Source organism: Atractosteus spatula (assembly GCF_055471065.1).
Source record: "Atractosteus spatula isolate fAtrSpa1 chromosome 10 unlocalized genomic scaffold, fAtrSpa1.hap1 SUPER_10_unloc_2, whole genome shotgun sequence".
In the NCBI taxonomy this organism is placed as follows: domain Eukaryota; kingdom Metazoa; phylum Chordata; class Actinopteri; order Semionotiformes; family Lepisosteidae; genus Atractosteus; species Atractosteus spatula.
This window is the reverse complement of record NW_028296622.1, coordinates 118,840-142,921: the sequence shown is the minus strand read 5'-3', so window position 1 is coordinate 142,921 and position 24,082 is coordinate 118,840. Positions and strand designations below refer to the sequence as shown.

General features: G+C 39.7%; 2 non-coding genes across 2 annotated transcripts; one reads left to right on the top strand and one right to left on the bottom strand.

Moving 5' to 3' along the window:
- Positions 1–6,544: 6,544 nt before the first annotated feature.
- trnal-caa (transfer RNA leucine (anticodon CAA)) lies at positions 6,545–6,657 on the bottom strand. Its single transcript has 2 exons — positions 6,620–6,657; positions 6,545–6,590 (listed from the first exon to the last, which is right to left on the bottom strand). It is a non-coding gene; the product is annotated as a tRNA-Leu (tRNA).
- Positions 6,658–9,574: 2,917 nt separating this feature from the next.
- On the top strand, positions 9,575–9,646 carry trnaa-ugc (transfer RNA alanine (anticodon UGC)). The gene has a single exon. It is a non-coding gene; the product is annotated as a tRNA-Ala (tRNA).
- Positions 9,647–24,082: the final 14,436 nt, after the last annotated feature.

The window sequence follows — 24,082 nt, the reverse complement described above, 5'->3', positions numbered from 1 at the left end:
GCCTTCCTAAACCCCGCCCTGACCACTTTCACTCCTGTCCTGCTCTTCCCTGCGCACCCCAGCCGGGCGCTCTTCGGCCTCTGCCCAGGACGAATGTATATTTTGATATTTACACCCGGCGCGGCACCGAGGGAGCGTCTGCATTTATAACTTAGTTTTTAAAATTAGTCAAGCAATATGAAGCATCTCCTTTTACTTTTAAGTCCCTTAAATACATTGAGCACAGCTTTCTCACCACTTAAGATTACATTTTGATACCATTCATACACAAAGCAGAAACTTTCTGATGACATACAGTACAAGTGGAAAGATCTTTAATTTAACTCTTTAAGTCTTTAATTTTGTTATGTTATACGTTTTAGGAACGTTTCATCTAAACAAACACCACAAAACTATTCTCTGAATATTCAGAAATGATTGTATTTCTGAATGTTATGTTACACCTACAGTAGTTCATTGCTTTAAATACATCAAATTAAGACAGTTAGGTGTAGCACTTTAGCTCTTTGTTTCTGAACCAGGGAAAATCTGATCATGTTTCTCTATAACAATAATAAAAAACTTTATTTTACATATCACCTTTAAAAGTGGCATCTCAAAGCAATACGGTAGATCGAAAAACACTTAAAAGGGACCAAAGTAAATACCAGACAAATGCAAACGCGTTTTTAATAAAATGCTTTTATTCATTCAGCAGAGAGTGAGAGGGACATCCAGCAGAGAGAGAGACACACACCGGTTTCCATTGACAAAAGTAATTGTTTTTTTTCAATTCCTCTTGTCTAACAGGAATGTTTTATTTGTGGACAGACTGTTAGACTAGAGGAAAAGAGCGCCTCCTTCTGCGAAGCATTTCGTTGATCCGATCACAAATTCTTTTCCAGTCGCACGAAGTAAGGGTTGAGAATCTCTGATTCACCATGCTACTAATGGTTTCCCGGAGATTGCAAGGCAAGGCACTTTTGCCTTTGGACCCATCGAAATTTACAGACGTGGTCCACCCCCAGTAAATTTCAAAAGTCACAAGATTTCGAAACACGAGGGCGGCGTAGCAGTCGGCTCTTGCTTTCCCGTCTATGCCGATGCACTGCAAGTACAACCCCCCCTCCATCTCCTGAGTGATGGGTAACAGTTGGATATCTGGGAGAATTATTCATCCCACTGGCGTCTGTGAATTCCGCTCTGTAAACGGTGCTTCCTGGGGGGAGATAGACGGCGGGGACAGCATCAACAAATTCCTGCGCGGTGGTGAGCGGAGAGGCCGGGATGGAGTGTCCTGAGGCGGTGTGTGCTCTGCGGGGGGCAGAGCTTCCGCCAGGCATTGCAACCTGCGCGGCGGGGAGAGGCACTTTTCGGGAGACAGCTGCTCAACTGTTTGACTGCTGGAACATACTGTCTCCTTCCTCTGCATTTTCAGGAGTGCCTCTAGCCTCCCAATCCTCCCCAGTAATGCGTCGTACTGCTCCCGCTGCTGCTGAAAAGTCTCCACACAGGTGCTGCTTCTACAGGTTGGCACCCTGGCCAGTGGCCGAGAGCAGAGACCTACGGCCTGTGGCAAAATAACATAATTCATGTAAGAAATAAAGTCACACAGTAGTATTCATCAGTTGCGGAACAGACGTCAAAATAAACTTTTCTTTTTTTCCGTCTTACCGCTTTCTTTTTTTACTGTCCTGGTGGTAGATTTCGAAGATCGTTTCGCCCGTGCGGTGTTTTCTTGAAGAACAGGCTACGAAGATTATAATTATTATTATAATTGAATTTAAAATTCAAAACGGCAATAATACCTTGTAATATGCGCTGTAATCGCGTATTTCAGATGAAGTCTGCTGTATTTGCTTACCCTTCGCTCTTTGGAAGCTGGGGCGGCAGAAGCACCCCGTCTCTTCCCGTGAAAGGTCTTGGTCTCCATACTGTACTGTGGTCCCTGTAGTGCAGGTTCACAGTTTTTTTGGTGATGGGAGCTCACCCAGTCCCTTGGTGTATTTATGCTATATTCACATGTACGGCTAGAATGTTCATTGTCTTCCAATGAAAGGCGGGTGCCTTTTGCCGAAGTCGGGAGACATTAGAGGCTTGCCACACCCGGACTGTTAAACCAACGCATTAGCACGTCAAAGCCCATTGACGACCCGGGCGCAATAGTTGTTTTGTCCCTTGATTTACTGATCTGCATTAATTATGGAAATCGAGTTCCTGCTCTGTGCAGACGACCTGGTCCCGCTGTCGCCCACAGAACAGAGGCTGCGCCAGAACCTGGCACTGCTGGAGCAGCACTGTCAGACCTGGGCGCCGACAGGCAAACTGAACAAGACCAGAGTTATGGTTTTCCAGAAAAAAAGCCAGACCTCAGGGAAACAGGTACAAATTCACACTTAACAACACATTAACACCTAACAACGGGAGCAGGGACGAATTAGGCCAGTAACCACTATTGTTAAACATACAGAAAATAATATTAAAGTATTGAAGTATTGGCTTTAGTATTAGCCATACAGAACATTAAAGTGCCCCTTTTCCATTCAGCGGGTGCCTGAGCCGCTGTGTCCTATCTTCTGACAGTCGCTGTTGTGAATGCCTGTAGAGTGTATCTTATTTTTAGTACTATATTTTTGTATTATATTCCCTATTAATCAAACTCTAAGAGTATGTATCGGCTTGTCCCCTCCTCCTGCCCCTCTCTGTGTACAGTAGAGCCTCCTGTCCAGCCAGCACATGTCCACAGACATTCACAACAGCGACATATCATAAAATGTTTGCACATATAGTTAAATTATTAGTTGTTTTTCAGGAAGTTAAAAAAACACTTGAATTACTTATCCAGTCTCTTGAAATAAAGTTATTTTTCAAGCAATGCAACAAACGTCGGCAATGTGTTTTTTTTTAATCCAACATTGACAGCCACATCTTAAATCTTGTCAGTCAGCTCTTTTTTCTCTATTTGAATTGTGGCTTACACATCGCACGACTTTAAAACTAGAAAGACATGTTTCGATTCACATTAGCTGGTGAGCCTTGTTAACAAAAAAACAGACAATACACACGGAGGGGGAGGTCAAGCGAGAGAGAGAGTTTTTTACCCTCTGTCTAAAAACCCAAATAACCCGGGGCAGAGACTCTGGGGGGGATCATTGCGTGGTACAGAGCGGAGCTCAGTCAATTCTTATGGAATGTGTTTTCTTTCTTCTTTTTTTCAGCATGGAATAAACCTGTTGCTTGATTCATACGGATTGATTCATATGGATGCCTGGTTCCGCCAGGGATTCAAAACATTTTTTTTTTAATCGGGTATCAAAGGGAATAGCAGTATAACCCTGTTCATGCACAAACAGTGGCATGTTACATTATTGATTTGGGTGTCTCCTCTTGCCAGAAAGCTCTAAATTACATTTTGAGCGTGGTTTTTGATTTTTTTTAAATTGCATTTTGAGCACGGACAGCACATACAAGGGTTAATTGCACAATGAACTGCGCCAAGAAATTTAAAATAGTCTTCTTTAGGTGTGATACAGTCTTTTAATACAGTCTTTGCTGTGCTCTTGAGGGTCCTTGTGATATTTCGAGCTCTGGTTGAATGATAAGTGTCGCAGTTTATTTATGGGTTGCAATTTAGAAAAAGTCAAAAACCGCACTCAAAATGCAATTTAGAGCTTTCTGGCAAGAGGAGACACCCAAATTAATAATATAACATGCCACTGTTTGTGCATGAACAAAGTTATACTGCAATTTTCCTTAGATACCCGATTAAAAAAAATACATTTTTTGAATCCCCGGCGGAACACATTCCATAAGAATCAGTGCTTTTATACAGTATATCGCCTTTAAACACATATATTTAAACACGCGTTTACGATTTAAATCAAAACGTGATTCAAATCAATATATATGTTTATTTTGTAATGCATAGGTGACTATTCATTGTTATTAAAAATACTTAAAAATACTTAAATTCGATCATGTTGTGATATTTAGAAATTTGTTTGGTGCGAATGAGGTTTTATTTAATCTCTGACCAAGGGAAACATTTCATTTTTTCAAAGAAATGTTTGTTAAAAAATAAAGTCATAGTTACATGGGATTCAATCACAGACCATGTGACATGGGAGTCAGGAACCTAACCCACAGCACCACCGGCACAGTCACATGCTGAGTGCTGAAAAAGCACTACAGAAACATTATCGAAAGACAATGCACAGATTTGATAAAGCTATAAAATAATGTAATTAGGCACAGAAGAAGTTTACAGCACAGTACAATAATATATGCTGACCATGACTTTAGAAGCATAAATTACCTTACACTCAATTTAAACACAAGCTGTCTTTAGCCTTCTAAGCTGGTTCATACAGAAATGTAGAGAACCAGGCTCAGAACACACAGCTTCATTAGCGAATACATATGCAGGACAACTGGAGAAGACGTTTTACAGTGGATGGATTTTTAGAAACATCCCATCAGTGACATTACTGAAGTCAACTCCTAGGTAACTGTCGTGTGGATAGTTTCACAAGAATCAGACAAAGGTTTAAGCATCGCTTGTTCTTGATAAAACTGCAAAAAAAAAAAAACAACAACCCATAATGTACTTCTTTGCGGCTCTGTTTGCCCAAATCATATATTCACAACGTGAAATTAGAAAATAATATTACGTAACCAAAATCCGCAATATGGAAACAGAACCTGTGTAATTTTTGACAGATGATGTACTCGTAACATTTTTACGAGACGAACTACAACATTTAAAAAATGACTTGTATGTACTTGATATCTCTAATCAATCCACGGCGAGATAGTTAAAGCAGAGTCCCAGCACAAAACGAAACTAAAACGCCCTGGGCATACCGTTTCGCGCTTCTTATCAGTTGCTCAAAAGTAATTTGACCGTATGAAATGCATAATATAAACCTAGAAACATATACGTGAGCAGTATTTGCGTAGTATCGGTGTCAAGATATACCTCTCAAATACTGTAAATCAAGTTAAAAATATCTCAAGACCGATTCTGGTCATAATGAAACCATGTTTCGTGTACGTTTTCTTTATAGTACCGAGACCAGCCATATACTGTATGTTTATGTTCCAAAATTAATATAGTTTATGGCCTTCACACGCGTTACAGTATGCTCCTATTCTTTTTATGCTCAGCTACTAAGATTTCCCTTCAGTGGTAAAATTCCATATGAATATTCAATACTACAACGGGCACAGTAAAGACGTTTACAGTAAATCTTTCTACGACAGACCAACGGACCACGAGTCCCCCTGTCGGTCAACCAATCACGTACCGCGGTACCCCGCGTCATCTTGCGTCAAAATGCGCGACGCCATAGCCAATTACCTCCGGTACGTGTCTGTACCGCGCACTTTGAATGGCTGCATCTGTATAAATTGAATTGTTCTATTTTTCAGGCTTGCATAGTCTTATTCATATTTCAGTTAAACCTTTTCTTCTGTAGTAATTTCATTTGATATTAAAATTAGTCCTGATTTACAATTTTTGGACATGGTTCATCTTAAAGAATTTTGTACTAAGTTTCAGTTTCAGTTTAATCGTGCCCAGAAGCTACCAAAACTGGTAATGTTCACGTAATGTGTAATGCAAAAGCAGCAGTTGGGGTGGGAAACAAAAGGCATTTCTTGGTACGAATCCTAAAACTTCATAGATGGCGTTCTAGGACTTCTCGCTTCAGATAAAACTGTCAATACATCATAGATTTCTACTCAATCAATATCAGCAGTGCTATCACTACCGAACGCTAAATATAGATCCTGGCAATAATTCATGAGTTGTTCGTTAGAAAATTGTTTGTTTTTTTTTAACGTTTTCAATACCAGACAAAAAGTCGAAAGTTTCAATTTCATACAACTGATGAAATCTCTCTTCGATAGAAGTTATAAGTACAGTACATCCAAAATACTGCGGAATGAATCAAATTTACATGTTTCTTGTGGATCCAGAAGATCATTTTGAGACTCAAAAAATGCCTGTTTTTTCTTTTTTCGAGGACGAAGGAGTAGCAGCAGGAGTAGCAGTAATGGCAAGAACGTGTTTAGAGTTCAGCACTTCTCATTTCTAATGCAGAGCCATCGACTCGGAAAGCACCGCCCGCAATAAAAGAAATTGCAGAATTGGTCTGTTCATGCTGCCTACACGCTTTGAATTGCTGGCATTTTCTGCAAGCGTTCCTTTTTGAGGGTTCATGAAATTCCTCACATTTGAGCCAACACTAAAATATTTCATTCGGGGTCGCCTAATTCATAGTGCAAACCGAATCTACAGGGGAATGCTGTGGCACATGAAGCCGTTTGTTATTCTGTTGTGAGGTGTGAGGGGCGGAATGCAAATTGAGTTGGTGAATAGAAAATGAAACAGGAGTCACTTCTTGAGCTACGAATTCCAAAAAGTATGAAAACCTGTGCATTTTAACAGTGCAGAATACTCACAAATTGCACTGAGTTGCTTGCTTTCTTCTGCTGCTTTTATATTTCAGTCATTCCCTGTCAGCTAGCACTGGAACAATTCAAGAGAGGTAAAAACTGAAGCTGTCAGGAGTGGGATTTGAACCCACGCCTCCATTTGGAGACCAGAATACCCAAGCCAGCTGGAAAGACACATGTCCTTGAGTCTGGCACCTTAGACCACTCGGCCACCCTGACAAGTGAGAGCAAGTGGTGTGCTGAATGCACCAGTAGTTGACTAAACTGAGTTTCTTCCCTGAAATTATTTGCTTGCGAAGAGCCAAGTTGCCTTGAATGGATCTTGGAAATCAAATATACGGATGGATTGTTATTCGGTTGTGAGTTTTGAGGGGCGTATTATAAATTGAGTTGGTGAAAAGGCGCTTTTTGTTAGTCTGTCGGGAGGCTGCACAAGGTGTTTAGAGGGAGAACTTCTAAAAGGCAGGCTCTCTATGTTTAACATCAAGAAAGATTTTTTTTTTCTCAATGGAAATGCTCTTTGGCACTTTCAGCTTTACGTAGGGAACAAGGTCTGCCGAGATCACTTTTGAGCCAGTGCAAATGGTAATGTGCCACCAAGCACATTTAATATTGGCTGTGGTAGCGAGCTGCTTTTGTTTGTGAAGCTTTGAATTCTTTAAGCTGAATCATCGGCAGGAGTAGCTTATTAAATCTTTGCTCATAGCGCTCCATCAGAAATACCTTGTCCATGTTCAAAAAAGATCAGGGGATTTACTTCATGCTTTCACATAGCATGCCTTACACGAAAGATTTAAATATGGAATTGATTGTGCTTCTTGATGTTGTTCCTGTGGTTGCCTTGGTTACAATGGTGAACATTCTTCCACGTTCTGCTAGAGTATCCACTGGGTGGGCTTTATCAATTGGCTCGGATAGGTCATCAGTGCTCCGTCTCCAGAAAAATAATCAGCACTGTCTTTTTTCTGTGCGCATGACCGTCTTTTAAAACATATAAAATCACAAGTTCATTGATTTCTCCAAATAACAACAATACATTTTAACCCAGCGGTTATCATTCCTTCAATCCAATAGTTTCACTCCAAGAAAAAAGCAGCGCAATATATAGAGAGATGATATTCAAAGATTTCAACGTTCTTATTGGATTGCCTGTATGCAGATATCGCTCAGAATTGCTAATATGATTTTAATTCAGTTTTTCTCTACTACTTTCAGAGTCTTTTATTGACCTTGCTGAAGCAGAGAAGTGAAATAATCACAAATGCCACCAGTTGTGCAGCTGTTTCTGGTTAATAATGATTAATGCAAAAAAAAAACAGCTCCTTACATTAAGAGCAAGAGCAACCAACGCGCTCGCTTGTTGAGTTATTTTCCGAGCTACTCTTCCTTAGCTGTGTAGAGGTTTGATGGGTTTACTGAGACAATTATTCATTGTAGCAGTAATCACGAGGTGGTTTGTTGTTGCTTTTAGAAAATCAATCGTCAGAACAACTAACAACACACACACATGGGTTCAATACACGAGATACAGTTATTAATATAAATTGTGCACCAAACATACAGTATACTAGTCTGCCTGGATACAAGCGGCAGACCTTACTGTGAGGGTTATCAATATACAAGGTATATAATCTCGAAGAGATGCAAACACAAAGAGATACACAACAGAGAATATATGTCAATTATATCGTTCGGTTACCAAATCGCTAATTAGTGTTATTACCCACTGTTACTCTTAACTCGGAAGTAAATGCATTACTCATGAATTAAATTGATAACAACTTGTGTTGAGGTACAATTGAATTCTCGAGACGCAATGTAGAACATGGGGTTTACTTATCCACTGTGTATGGATTTGGAATTTCCTGGCACGAACACCAAACCAGCTGACAGGCTCTGTTGCAGCCTCGGTTCCAGCGGTTGTCCAATGGGCGTTGTCCCGGCGTCCTCTGGCTACCGGCCAACCAGTCGAGGTGCAGCTCAGAGTAGGACAGGCGGAGTGCGCAGGACTCCGAGAGAGTCCGGCTGGCTAGTAGAAAGTCTCTATGCACAGAGTGTGACCTCACAAGTCACTCTTTTGCCTGGGAAGAAGCTGGTTCGTTCCCGGTCCAGCGCTGCTTCTGAACAAGCTATTCAGGTTGTCGACGAGGGGTCCAACTGTAGGCTGCCGTTGATCAAGCGGAGCATTCACGTTGGTAGAATTCTGAGTACGTACGGGATCCTCGGCCTCACGCTTAGAACAAAGTCCAAGTCCCAGTGCAGACAACAGCAGTTGTCACGTGATTGTCTCTGACGATGCGCGAAAATGGCCAAGGAGAGCCCCGATCGGAGCTTGCGCTCCCTTTTTGACCAAGACACAGATGTGTGCTGATTGGTTGAGAGTTTGGCGGGCATTGGAGACCCACGTGGTATTACCATGCCCTGCCAGTCCCTGATTGGTTGATCAAGGTGATATGAGTCACTTACTCTTGACACTTAGGAATACAGTCCAGATGTCCATTCGGAACTCCCTAGACTGATAGGCACCAATGGATGACCATTTATCATGATAGCCAGGCTTAGCTAAGTGCATCTCCGTTTGGGATCTGTCCCTTATCAAAAGAAAATATCTTAAATCAGCCTGCATGAATACTTTCTCTGTGGCTGCACCACAGAGAGGGAGAGTGAGATGGGGCCTCATTTAGGAAAGCACAGCAACGCTTAATTCTGTCTTATTAACAAGCATTGCTGCTACAGCTTTAAAGTTATTTGGCGAGCATGGACCTCTGAGAAGGAGTCTGAATCCATCAAGAAGACAGGAATTCTAATATCGCACCGCCGTCTTGTGTACAAAATATTTGTTCAGCTCTAACGTGTGTGCGTTGACAAGACATCTCAAAAGGACGTATTAAATAAGAAAATGATCCTTTCTGTTACCATTCCTGTGGTTGGAGCGTTGTTTCACCCTTTTACGTTCTACAATATTTACAGACAAGGTTTTATCACTGGAGTTGTACAGAACAAGTGTGCATCAGTCCATGAAAATCATCAGTACTGCTGTTTTTCTATGCATAGTTTAATCAAGAGCACTTAAAAGATGGATTGTGTTCTGTGAGCACCTGCACATCTCTAAGTCACTTCCACAGCCTCCTATGTTGGAGATGTAGCTCAGTGGTAGAGCACATGCTTTGCATGTTTGAGGTCCTGGGTTCAATCCCTGGCATCTCCAAGTGCTTTATGTTACTGTACTCACATCGCAGTCTTCTGTTGAGTGAAAATTCTTTACTCGTGTTCATAGAGAGCCAGGTTTACACAATTAAACTCGAAGTGCTACAGTGTTCTCTGCAGTTTTAAATGTACCTCCAAAGCATTTAGTTCTGTTAACTACCAAAGAATGTGAACTAATTTAAAGTCACATTCAGGAAATCCAGAGAACGTCTTCACACTTGTCATGGCTGTTGCAGAAAAACCTCACCCAGGATGTTGAATCTCACCCGGGATTTCCTGAGAGATCATTCAGCGAGCGAGTCCTCCCTCTGGACTCCACACTGAGCTGAAAGCTGCGCGAATTCCTCACTGTGTGTCCTGTACAGTGTAGTACAGTGACAAGAACGCCTTGAGTTTTTTTCCGTATGTGAAGGAAAATGCAAAAGAGCATGAAAAGTATTGATGGTATAAAATATCCATGGTACAACTCGAGAAAGATCTGACGGACAAAACAATGACATTTGATGATTACAAGAGAAACACAACCATCCGAACATGTGCTTGGATCCTGAACGCTTGCGTTAAAAGACAAAGCAAAGGATATAACCTGTAAATGTCTTCATGTCTTACAGTTTATGAAATGACACAATTTCTTCCTTTCTTAATAATTTCTTACTTTTGATAGATGCTTTTTTGAACTTTATCAGAATCACAATTACAAACATTTGGGGTTAACTGTTATTCACATATTCTAACGAAGAGAAACGTTAGTATCTTCCGGTGTGTGAGCCCATTTCTCAAAAAAGAAAAAAATAAGTTATATAAATTTAATTATTCTATTTTGTAGGCTTGCATAGTCTTATTCATATTTCAGTTAAACCTATTCTTCTGTAGTAATTTCATTTGATATTATATTTATCCTGATTTACAATTTTTGGACATGGTTCATCTTAAATAATTTGTAATTAGTTTCAGTTTTGGAAAATCGTGCCCAGAAGCTACAAAACTGGTAATGTTTGCATAATGTGTAATGTAATAGTAGCATTTTGGGTGGGAAAACAAAAGGTATTTCTTGGTATGAATCCCAACACTTCATAAGCGGCGTTCGAGGATTTCTCGCTTCAGATAAAGTTGTCAATACATCATAAGTTTTTACTCAATCAATATCAGCAGTGTTATTGCTACCGAACGCTAAATATAGATTCTGGCAATACTTCGTGAGATCTTCGTAAGAAAATCTAAAAAAGTACAGAAGCAATCAACGCTTTTTTTGGATCGAGAAGAGGATAATTATGAGACTCAAAATATGCCTGTCTTTTCTTTTTTCGAGGACAAATGGATTATTGAGGTGTAAAGATATGTTCAAAACCAAAATCATCTGCTATTGCTGCTGTTTCTTTGATAGTTTCTTCAAATCCTTCAATTGATCATTGATATCGAGGAATAATATAATACAAATTGTGGTTTTCTGTGAATTGCCAATTTTATTGTAATTACATCTTCGTTTACAGATGTCTTGCATGTATCACAAGGTATAATAGTCGCCGTGTGTCCTCAGCTAAAATGTTTTAAAAAGTACGACAAAAGTACAATATGCTTAACAACATTTATGGTTATATCTATATTAAAATGAAGGTAAATATACCAAGATATTAAACAATTTAACAGTCCTAACCTCATAATGCTTGTGAAGTTTTCCAATAAATCCGAACTCTAATTTTGAAATATTATTGCTGAGAATGCAAAGAGAATACAAAGATCAAAATCAATGAGTGAAAATACAAAAGTACAGATGCAGCCATTCAAAGTGTGCGGTACAGACACGTACCGCAGGTAATTGGCTGCGGTGTCGCGTATCGTGACGCAAGATGACGTTGGGTACCGCGGTACGTGATTGGTTGACTGACAGGGGCACTCGTGGTCCATTGGTCTGTTGTAGAAAGACTTACTGTAAACGTCTTTACTGTGCCCGTTGTAGATATTGAATTTTACCACTGAAGGGAAATCTTAGTAGCTGAGCATAAAAAGAATAGGAGCATACTGTAACGTGTGTGAAGGCCATAAACGATATTAATTTTGGAACATAAACATACAGTATATAGCTGGTCTTGGTACTTTAAAGAAAAAAATACACACCAGTATTCCATTTCTCCCTAAACATTTTAAGCATCGAAGTCTTTAACTAACGTGATACCGGAGTCAACAAGCATACTTTTAGAATTTGATTAAAAGGGAATATAATATAGAATCGTGTATCTCAAGAATTTAATAACGGTATGATTATATCCGTGTACTGTGACAGGGCTGTGTAGGGCTGTTTCGCCTCCCTGTTCATGCGAGTTGTCTTGTAGCCTACTGGTCTACGTGCGTGACTAACAACTGGCAGTTGTGTGTTTGAATCTAGCTGGTGCTGGACTTTTCTTTTAACAAACATTTCTTCAAAAAAATAGAATAGCGATATTATGGACAATCAATTGACTTTTATATTTCAAAATATCGCAACATGATCGATTCTAAGTCATTTTTGATAACAATGAATAGTCACCTTCTTCCCTTATGACAACGGTCTCTGCTTCTGCTTCCTGCTTCTATTGTGTGTGTGTGTGCAACAGAGTAAATTTTTATAGAGAAATGGAGGCTGGACAGTATGCGTTACAATATAAACATTTATATTGATTTAAATCGTGTTCTGATGTTATCCTTTACAGGATAAAAATGACCAGAACAGCAGCCAGGGAAAGGCACTCCTATTTTATTTAAAACACAATACGCCAAGAAATGTGTCTGATGCATTAGCAAGTTAAAACAATTGGGTCGAAAACCTGGGCGTAACACCATTTCCTTTTTCTGATCACTCGCTTTCTAGATACACATCTCACCTGTCCTGTTCTTTGTTTTCCTGGTTTGCTGATTATGCCTGCTGCGGTCCACTCCTACCCTCACACCTAAAGAATACTATTTTAAATTTCTTGGCGCAGTTCATTAACCCTTGTATGTGCTGTCCGCGCCCAAAATGCAATTTAAAAAAAGTCAAAAACCACGCTCAAAATGCAATTTAGAGCTTAATAAGATACACTCCACAGGCAAAATTAAAGACAAAATTAAAGACAATTAAAATCTGTAATCTTTCCACTTGTACTGTGAGTCATCGGAGTTTCTGCTTTGTGTAAGGACGGTGAGAAAGCTGTGCTAAATGTATTTAAGGGCCATCAGTGTAGCTGCAACTGCAGTTTGCTTGGTACTTCTGGCAACAGGAGCGGTTTGCATTCTTCTCTGGAAGAGGAAGATGGGTAAGAGTTAATTACCAGTTTACACATAACAAGTACTGCACTGTCTCTTCACATTACAGTATCTGTCACTCATACTGTCAGTGCTGTCTCTGTATTCTGGATGTGTAGTTCAGTATTATAGAATGGTCTAGGGTCACACATGAGAAGTGCCTCTCTGTATGACAGTGATATTGGACTGTATTAATATAGTACACAAATATGAATTTAGAGATTCAAAGTTAAAAAACTCCTGGTGACTGTGTTGTCTGCAGACTAAATAACATGACTTACTGCTTCATTCCCAGGGAGAGAGATGCTGAGTAAAAAAGTCTCAGTCCCCTCAGTGGACAGTGGAGACTCAGGTGAGACTCTGCTGAAAGGGGGAGGGTGATGGGAAGGGTCTGTGGAAGCAGTGATGGCCAGTGTGTGTCTGTATTTGTTGGTGGTCAGGAGCAGGTGGCTGTGGGAGCAACGATGTTCAGTGTGTGTCTGTTGTTGGTGGTGGTCAGTAGTCTGTGGCTGTGGGAGCAGTGATGGTCAGTGTGTCTGTTGTTGTTGTTGTTCAGTAGTTAGTGTCTGTGGGAGTAGTGATGGCCATTGTGTCTGTTGTTGTTGTTGGTCAATAGTCAGTGTCTGTGGGAATGGTGATGGTCAGTGTGTCTGGTGTTGTTGTTCAATAGTGTGTGGGATCAGTGATGGCCAGTGTGTTTGTCAGTAGTTAGTGGCTGTTATTGTTGTTCAGTAGTCAGTGTGTGTCTGTTATTGTTCAGTAGTCAGTGTGTGTGGGAGCGGTGATGGCCGGTGTGTCTGTTGTTGTTGGTCAGTAGTCAATGGCTGTGGGAGCAGTGATGGTCATTGTGTCTGTTGTTGTTGGTCAGGAGTCGTGGCTGTGGGATCGGTGATGGTCAGTGTGTCTGGTGTTGTTGTTCAGTAGTCAGTGTGTGTGTAAGCATTGATGGCCAGTGTGTGTCTGTTATTGTTCAGTAGTCGTGGCTTTGGGAGTGGTGATGGCCATTGTGTCTGTTGTTTTTGGTCAGTAGTCAGTGGCTGTGGGAGCACTGATGGCCAGTGTGTCTGTTGTTGTTGGTCAGGAGTCGTGGCTGTGGGAGTGGTGATGGCCATTGTGTCTGTTGTTGTTGTTGGTCAGTAGTCAGTGTCTGTGGGAGCAGTGATGGTCAGTGTGTCTGGTGTTGTTGTTCAATAGTGTGTGGGATCGGTGATGGCCAGTGTGTCTGTTGTTGCTGGTGGTCAGTAGTCAGTGTCTGTGGGATCGGTGATGGCCAGTGTATCTGTTGTTGTTGTTTGTCAGTAGTCGTGGCTGTGGAAGCAGTGATGGCCAGTGTGTCTGTTGTTGGTGGTGGTCTGTAGTCAGTGTCTGTGGGAGTGGTGATGGTCAGTGTGCCTGGTGTTGTTGTTGGTCAGGAGTCGTTGGGTGTGGGATCAGTGACGACCGGTGTGTCTGTTGTTATTGTTGTTGGCAGTAGGCAGGAGTCGGTGGCCGGGGAATTGGTGATGGCCAGTGTGTCTGTTGTTGGTCTATCAGGTGTTTCTTCACAAATCAGTTCGGAGGGGAGTACCAGTTCCAGTGTGACAGATAGAGGAGCTTGCGATCAGGCTGAAGAATTTGACCCCATGCTGCCCCCTAAAAGCCAGAAGCTAAACAGTGATGCTGAGACAAAGCAAATTATGCTGGAACATAATTTGTGACCCCTAGTTCACACAATATATTGTCACAGGTGTTTTATACACACTGACCTACACAGTTTCACCAGTGTCTTGACTGCAGCATCAAGAAGCAGTGAAACACAATGCTTAAACACACACTCAGCTCCTCCAGCACTGAGAGAAATGTGTGCCAGAGCAGAGAAGCAGGTTTAAAGTCAGCTGTGCTGAGACATTTTCACCAGTAATCTTTCATGCCCTTCTTCACTTATTCTGCTTGTTCTTTAATGTTTGTTTTTTTAGGCCTGTGATTGTATCTAGGTTTCTGGGTTGTATTGTATCTGGGTGACTGTCTCAATGAGATATGAAACTGGCATAGTTGCTTCAGGCTAATTATCCTGATATATCTGAGACACTGCGTTGTTCAGGGCTCCTCCTCTTGGAGGCACTGTTGTGCCAGGAAGCGGTCAATAATCTGGGAACGGAGACAAGACAGGACTAGGGGAACAACCTCCCCGTCTTCCCTGCACCCCAGGAGGAGGACATGAGGAGATCAGAGAATCAGAGGATTTACAAACCAGCCAACAGCTGATGATACTGGAATCCAGCTACAGTGAGACTTGAGCACTGGGGCTTGGTCATTGTTGCAGTACTGAAATTTGAATTTAAAATCAAAATATGAAATTTCCTCTTTTCTTTCTGGGTATTATTTAGCATACATACTGTATTTGACCATGTTTGAAGATACTTTGTGATAAGTTGACAATGGTATAGTGAGTGGAACATTGGAAAAACATGTTTGCACCTGAATATGCTTTTCATTTTATATTAATTAAATCCATATTGTAGCACATTAAATGCACCAAGAAGAGAATCTGAGAACTAAATGCATGTTTCTCAGCTCTCAAAAACCTTTCTAGTCTGTCTGTTTGAGAATTTTGCAGGAATATGTTTTGAAACTTGTATTGTAATACTTTGTGTCACCAAGGTCTTCAATAAAATTAATCAGACTTTAATATTTGAGGCTTGCAAGCAATGCTGCATGTTAGTGACTGAGTATTGGTTTACTAGATGCTTTCCTACGGGCCTGCATGTTGCACTATGAACCTCAGGGGTGAAGACTTGATTTAAAGTGTTTGCTGTCGAAAGGGAACAGTTTAAAGTGAAGAGTGAACAGGGTGCACTGTGTTTTGGTTGAGATGACAGGTTGGTGATGGGAGAGAGGTGGAGGTGGGGCTGGACAGGAGATGTCAGAATGGCGGGAAGTTTGGGTGAGGCTGTGCAAGTACTGAGTGCCCTGTAAACAGATATCTGAGATAGCTACAGCATGCAACTGGGAGAGAGGCACTGTGCCAGGGCTCTGGGCTTTAACACAGGTCTCAATCACAGAAGACAGGTAGTACATTTTACCAGCTGAGAGAGTCATTGTCTCAAGGTGAAACTGTCTTCGAGGGATGTTGCATCCAAAATACAATGGAAACCATCACATTTAAGCTTTTTTGGGGGGATTGAGAAGACGATCATGGTGAGACTCAAAACATACCTGTGTTTTCTTCTTTTGAGAATGAGTGGATTATTGAGGCTCAAATATTGGTTCAAAATAAAAAATCCATTCCTGTCATTGTTTATCCTTTGATAGATTCTTCGTTGAATATTTAGTGATTTAGTATCGATATTATATATAGTATAGTATTTAGTATCGAACGTTGATATTTAGTGATAATATAAAAATTGTGGTTTTCTCTTATTCTCTAATTTTATTAAAATAACAGGCTCTTTTACAATTGTATTGGATGTTTGGAATGTATAACAGTCCCTCTTGCATCCACAGCTAAAATATTTTTTTTTTAAATTACAAAATATTGAATGGCATTGGTCTTTAGATTCACATTAAAATTAAGATAAATATGCCAAAAGATTATAATAGAACTCTACAGTCCTAACCTAATGACGCCGACGAGCTGTCATTTTTACTTGTCAAGTTCTCTAATAAATCTGTTCTTTATTTTTAAAATATTTTAGCTGAGGAGACAAGAGGAGTATAAATGAATTCTTCTGCCACCCACTCAATGAATATTTGCATTAAACTAAATCAAGACGTATGTTGTCCATGACTATAAATTCTGTACAACAAGACAGAAAGAAAGGCACCACTGGGATTTGAGTGTAGGATCTGGGATGTTTACTAGACAGGTGCTTTATCAGCTAAGCAACAGAGTGCTCCCCTTTTACAGCCACTTGTACACACCGCTCTGAGACACCCAAGTTCGGTGTGCGCTGAGCCTGCTCGCTGAGCAAGCTGTCTCCTTTACAAGCAATAGTAGCACTGAAACTGAGAGAAAGGATGAGAAAATGCTATTATCTGGCACTTTTCATGTTAAAGGAGCTCAATGTGCTTTCTGTGTACAACAGGATGTCCTGTACACCTGCCACTGAAGCACAGCACAGGCTTGGTAGCTTGACAGCTCCCAAGAAAAATTTTGAAATTTCAGTTGGAAGAGGAAAATGACCCTTACCTACAGGGAAAGATGGTCATCTAGAGCATGACACCTCATGCCTGGAGGTGTTAGTTTTCTTGACGAAGTGGCCAAGTAGTAATGGCGATGGACTACTAATTCATTATGCACTGCACCTGGTTCAAACCTCATCATTATCAAGCTCACAGATGTGCCTTGTTTTAATAAAAAAGCTCGGTATGCTTTCATTTCCTTTTTTGCTCTTGTAGTACAACAGCAGTATATCTGGACTGAACATGCTATAGCAGGCTCACAGCAGGAACGTGTGACCCACAAGCAATGACAGTATCAGTATCAGATCTAGCTGCAGTATATTGGTTGACGAGAAGCAGTAACGATTCTGTGGAAACAGGTGAGCTTGCTTTAATACAGCTCTTTTGAGCAGAATGTGTCACAACAAACTGACCTAAACTCAACTATTTCAGTAGCTAAAGACATAAGTGATGTTGCTCCAGCTGAGACTCAAACTCATAACCTCGGTATGACTCCGCTGTGCACTGATGACCGATTGCACCCCTGGAGCTGCGTAAGTTTCTCTCTCTACACAGACTGACGCTGCACAAACACAAGGTGAAACATAGGGTTTTGACTGTGGATCCATCTCCACGTGGGGGAAGGAGACAGTAAAATAGCAAGGAACATACAAAAGAAGGAACCGAAAGAATTGTGCTCGCTGCAAATTAAAAAGGAAAGAGATGGTCGGACATGTAAAACAGCTCGGCGGATAATTTGTAGCAACATGTTTTGCGTCAATCAGCATACAGATTTCTCTTCGTGTGCCTTAAGATGTGCAATTTGTGCAGTCGTCGTATGACATTGGTTTCTTCAAAAGTCCAGTCAATTGGCAGTAGAGAGCTAAGCGACGCACGCCTTCGTGAAGACTCTCTGTAAGGCAATTACACATTTTATTTTCAAGTCGCCTCCTTCACATGCAATAGCAGCACCGACACTAAGAGAAAGGATGAGAAATGGCTTTTATCAAGCGATTACAGCCTTTGTTTGAAGGAGGGTATTTGTGTGCTAAATTGGCTCCTGGAGAAGTGCAGAACAGTAGGATACAAGGTTTATCAAAACTGACAGCAGCCCCAGACAATAAAGCTTCACACACGCATGACAAAATGCGTGTACGTTTGGGCTGCTCTCCTTAATGGTATAGTGGCTAGTACTTTGTATTGAGACCACAGTACTCCTGCTTTGAAACTGGGTTACAGCAACCCAAGACAAGAGAGCTGCCTTCATCTATGATATTTGAGTGAAGGGGAAAACGGTCATAGAGCTGATGTGCCATCCCACATAACCAATCTGAACAAACACTGCTTTACAAAGGAGCACTGCCTGAGCTTATTGTTGGTAAACTGAAGACCAGATCCACCTCTTCAGTGACGAAAAGTAAAGGACAGGAGCCGCAGTGTTTAATATAAATAAAAGATTTCAGTTTTCTCTGGAGCAACTAGTATGAAACTCTGAATCTCAGGGTTGTGAATTCAAGCGCCAGACTGGCAAGAAATTCCATAGGTAATGATAAGTTTTACTTGTATTCTAATAAAAAGAAATATTATGAAACTTTTCCCGATACCAGTTTCACAGTGACTTTGTTGGTGTTCTTTATGAAAATAAGATTTTGTATGTGATCAATAACCGCACCAGAAAAAATATTGGAAAGAAATGGCCTGTCACTAAGTAAATTCATTAAGTAAAGCAGCGACATAATCAGAAAATCGACATACTTGTAATGTTAATCACTTTGCATATTCTTTTGCGTTTTTTTATATAACGAAAGTAGTTCAAGATGTTCTAGTCCCTGTACTCCTCATAGATAATCTAAACGAAATCACAGTACAGTACAGGACACGCAGTGAGAAGCTCACGCAGTGAAAATACTCTTGAACACGACAAGAGTAAAGGTACACTGCACATCTGCGGACATCACGTCCAAGTTTAGTGAGAACTACTTCAAAGATTGTAAGCTAGGAAGTTTCAGATCGTTTTTTTAATGAAAGGTTTAAGCAAACCTGAAAACCTTTGCAAGAGACATTTCGGAATCCCAGTCAATTCCAGTACGATTGCTGGATCCTTCGAATTCAGCTGAACTATAGCACAGATCTGCAGTCCACAGTTAGAATACTGTGGGTGCATTGTATAAGACATACTGCCCAAAACAGTTCTAAAACAGGAGACACATTCTGATTTCAGAATGTGATATACATAAAGTGAAATGGTCTGGGAAGAGTCTTTTGTTTGAACAGTTCAAAATAGATGTAAAGGCGTATTTACAGACTACTTTGAAATGTCTTTAATATGCCTTGTTCAATCTTTTTATTAATAAGGTATAATTTATTATAGTATGTATCCCTGACAATGTTATTGATACTTTATATGTGTTATTGTTTGTATTGTATCTAATTTTTGTTGTTCAAATAAAAAGTAAAAAAACAACTTTCCGGATGCGTCCTGCTGTAAAAATAAAATGACTTCAAGGGCGCTGTATGAAGAGATCTGAAGACTGCTCAACAGAGGAACTATATCCAGAGGTGCCAGAGAAGTTGAGAGGGGAGAGGGGAGAGGGAGAAGCATCTCAGAAAATGGAGGTGCAGTCGCTTCCAGGCGTCATAAAACCACTAGGATGGACAACAAGAGCTGAAGCCTCCCAGCATTCTCCGAGCAAGTAATGTGAAGAACAGACACAGGTTATAGGGTAGTGTGACCGAGGGTCTAAGGCGCTGGATTAAGGCTCCAGTCTCTTCAGGGGTTGGAATCCCACAGCTGCCAGTTGTTTCAGGAACTGAACCACGATCACCTGCTTGGGAGGCAGCTATGCTCACCATTATTTTACCAACGCGCATGCAACATATGTGAGCAAATTTTCACTTAAAAGTTATGTAGAAAAAGATGTTCAATAAAAGCGATTTTTGTTCATTCAAAGCCCCACTAATTACTTTGTTGTGATGATGTTTGAATTAATATTTGCCGTGATATGATGTCATTTTGTCTCAAAGTTTAAGAGTCTGCTACCTTTTTTACTATTGGCTGGTATAGGAAAATCTGTGTTTTCACAGCTCCATTATAAATTATTTGTCGACGTTCTAACGCCTGAGTGCGTTTACAAGGCATTTCTCAAAAGGACATTGTCACGCCCTCTGCAGCCAGAGGGCGCTCCTTCTCTGTCCTGTCCCTAGTTTCTGGTCTGCTGTCCTTCCTGTCCCTCTCTTTCCCTTGGGCTATATATTTCCGGGTCTTGCACTCTGTCCTCGCTCAGCATTGACGTTTGGATGTCCTGAGACCCGCCTAGCACCAGGGCGCCCCACGTCCGCTCCCTGAGGGCATAGGTTTCTATACGGCATTCCTGAACTCTTTGCACTATGAGCCCGGGCCTTTTTCCCGTCTCGCCGCTACGCATATGGGTCTTTTCCGCTCTCCTGCTCCCCACGGTTAGTCCCTTTGGACGTCCGTGACAGACATATTAAATAAGAACACAATCCTTCCTGTTACCATTCCTGTGGTTGGGGCTGTTGTTTCGCCCTTTTTTCTCGTACAATATTCACAGGCAGGGCTTTACCACTAGAGTTCTACAGAACAAGTGTGCATCGGCCCATGAAAATCATCAGCAGTGATGGTTTTCTATGCGTGGTTTAACCGAGAGCACTTAAAAGATGTAAAAAGCTTTCAAAGAAGACAGAATTGAATGACAGTCTAGTAAGAAGGTAAAGAAACAACACATCCCCATCGGCGAATCAACCCGTCTCCTGTGTGGCTGGATATAGAAATAGCTGATTCATTCGTGCCAAGTAACTGGAAACTTTAATGTGATATTTTTTCCTTCCATTTCTCTTCATTCCTATGAATTTACTCTGTAGTAAAGGAAACGCATAAGTGGCAGACTGCAGGCATTTTTCATTTATGTAGGATTGCTTGTGTGCAGGGAGCTTCAGCGTTTCCTAGGTAATCTCCACAGACACACTGCTGTGTACAAGTCATTTTCTTATTACTTTAGGTTTTTAAAAACCGCACACACCAGGAGCTACTGAAACTGGTAAGGCTCATATAATGTGCAATGCAATAGCAACGCTTAGGGGGGAGAAATATGCCTTGCTATGAATCCTAACACTTTACAGGAGGTATTTTAATCATTATCGGCTCAGATAAAGCTGTCAATAAATACATCATGCATTTCAACTCCATCAATATCAGCAGTGCTAAATGTAGATCCTGGTAATACTTCATGAGTTCTTACATCCACATTACAGTATTAAACAAAATGTCGGAAGAATCAATTGCATGCTGCTGATAAAATCTCTCTTCGATGGAAGTTATAGCGTAGAGATGCAAGGAGTCACAGCAGAGTGAGTTGTACTGTAGTTTAGACTTGAAATAGTGTATTGCACATACAAGTATACAATGCAACTGTATTGTTTGTGCTCCAACTTTAAGCAAAATGATACTGCACGTGAATTCTCTCTAGGTTTCTGACACATACACGCTTTTATAACTTTCCCTATTAGGTTCTCCTGTAAAATAGTAAAGATTTCATCTAAATGTATCTTATGTTGTGTTAGACCATTTCAAAAGTCGTATTTCATTGTTTTGGTTCTTCGTTGTCTAGGCTTCTCCTAGATTGATTAAGGGTTTAAGTTGCTGCAATTTGAACTCTGGGAGCTTCACTTTCATGTTGCTCTTTATAAACTCACCTGTCTCTTCACTTTACGATATAAACTTGTTGTCTAATTTTCAGTTGTTGTATAATTTCTATTCCAAATGTCAGAAAAGTTTTATTTTTTCACTATCCCATGCATTGTTTGCTTATTATTGTGTTTTTGCAGTTTTTTCGACATCATAAGTAGTTTTTAACTTTACATAATCACGTACTCAGAAATATTAAATATATAGTATTCTAATAGTTCATTAACTAATGATTTTCTCGTTTTTTCCTTTTGAGTGATACATTTCCTTTTCCTTAATTTTATATTCTAGATATATGTAATATACATTCCCCCAACTACCAATATAGTAGGGTTATCATAAAGCTGCTCTTATTATCACTTGTAATGATATATTTACACTGATTCCTTCCTCTCAGCGAGAATATGATGATAAAAGTGGTTGGCTTTTATAATTTTTATATATACAGATACAGTCATTGAAAATGCACAGTACAACCCCGTACTGTGGAAATTTTCTACAGTTCTCCGAGTTGTACCGCAGTAAGTGATTGGCTGGCCAAAATGACTGACAGGCAGCACTCATGATGAATTGGTTGTTAGTGAAACGGTTGCTTCATTTGATCTCTTTACTGTGCATGTTTAAATCAGCTTAATATTGAATATTAATATGGACATTTTACAACTAAAGGGAAATTTTAGTAGGTGAGCATAAAAAGAAGAGGAGTATAACGCGTCTGAAGGTAATGAATGATATTAATTTAGGAACATAAACATATTATGTAAAATGTATATGTCTGGTTTTGGTAATTTAAATAAAAAATACATACCAGTATTCCACTTTCTTCATAAATATTTTAAGCATCAGTCTTTCATTCGGTTACATACTGTGGTTATTTTGGAAAAAGTTTTACATACTTCTGACTGTATTAAGTTTATATACAGAACTTCATTAAAAGTATATAAAAGTATATACTAAGTAAAAGTATAAGTATTAACTTCATTAATATTTATTCATATTTAATTGGGCTCGATATCACGGTAAAAAAAATGCATACTTTTTATAATTTGATTAATAGGGAATATAATATGGAACCGTGTATCTAAATAAATTAATAACGATATAATTATATTCATATAGCTCAAAATATTACAGTAGTAGGCTTTCTTTGTAAACATCTGCATCAATTTGACTCATTCACCCGCGATTACTTGAAAAATTTTGGCCTGCCCTGTTCAGTTATAACTTGAACTGTCAAGCAGTGTGTTGGTATAATGGCTTAGGCATCTGACTTGTATGCTGGGGGATTGAACCCAGCTCTTGCCATGAGTTTTCTTTTAACAGATAAACATTTCTTTGAAAAACTAAAATAGTAAATATTATTGACAATATATTGAATTTGATGGTATTTCTAAATATCACAACACATTCAAAGTTAACTGAGTTACGTGATTAACCTTTTCTTTGAATACTTGTGCTCGTTATCGCAGTATAAAACCTGATATTAATTTACTGTAATCCACATTCTTTGCAAACATGGTTTATTTTTAATTTGACTCAATCGCGCATGATTACTTTCAAAACACTTTAAACTGTTCATCTCAGCTGTGTTTTCGAGCAGCCCTTGACAATCCAAGTTCAATACCTGCTTACGGCACAAGTTTTTCTTCTAACAAATACTTTAAAAAAATAAAATAGTAAGTATAATGTACACTATAGTAACATGTTTTTATATATATTTATCATAACATATTCAATGTTAATTTATATTAATAATGAAATAAAAACGTGAATTATCAAACGGGAATACTGTCAACTGTTCAACCGATTTGATTCAAAACACTTTATTCAGTTGGGCAGTTTAACAGACGCCTCAAGCCTTAAAACGAAGTTGTATGTATTGTAATTAGAATCGAGAAAAACAAATTAAAAATACCACTGAAACTATAATAATGTGTCTGGTCATTATTTTCTCAATTCAGGTGTAAACCTGAAAAAGACACATCATGTTCACAATAAGCTATAGTGGACTATAGTAGTAGTAGTAGATTAATAAGATCCCATATTAATATAACTATCAAGTGATGTTAAATCACTACAACATGTATTTTTTTACAATAACAGCAAGTGGTGTTTTTACTACGTATTCTTAGAAAAGGATAAAACGTTATATCTTTTTATGAATTACAGAATATAAGCTTAATAATGTTAGAACAAGCATGTTAAAACCAGAACCCATGTTAGTTACCAAGTTAAAGACTTTGATGCATAAAATATTTATGCATAATTAAAATATTTATGATGGAGGTGGAAGGTTGTGTACACAAGAGGAATCTTTCTTTTATAAAATATACC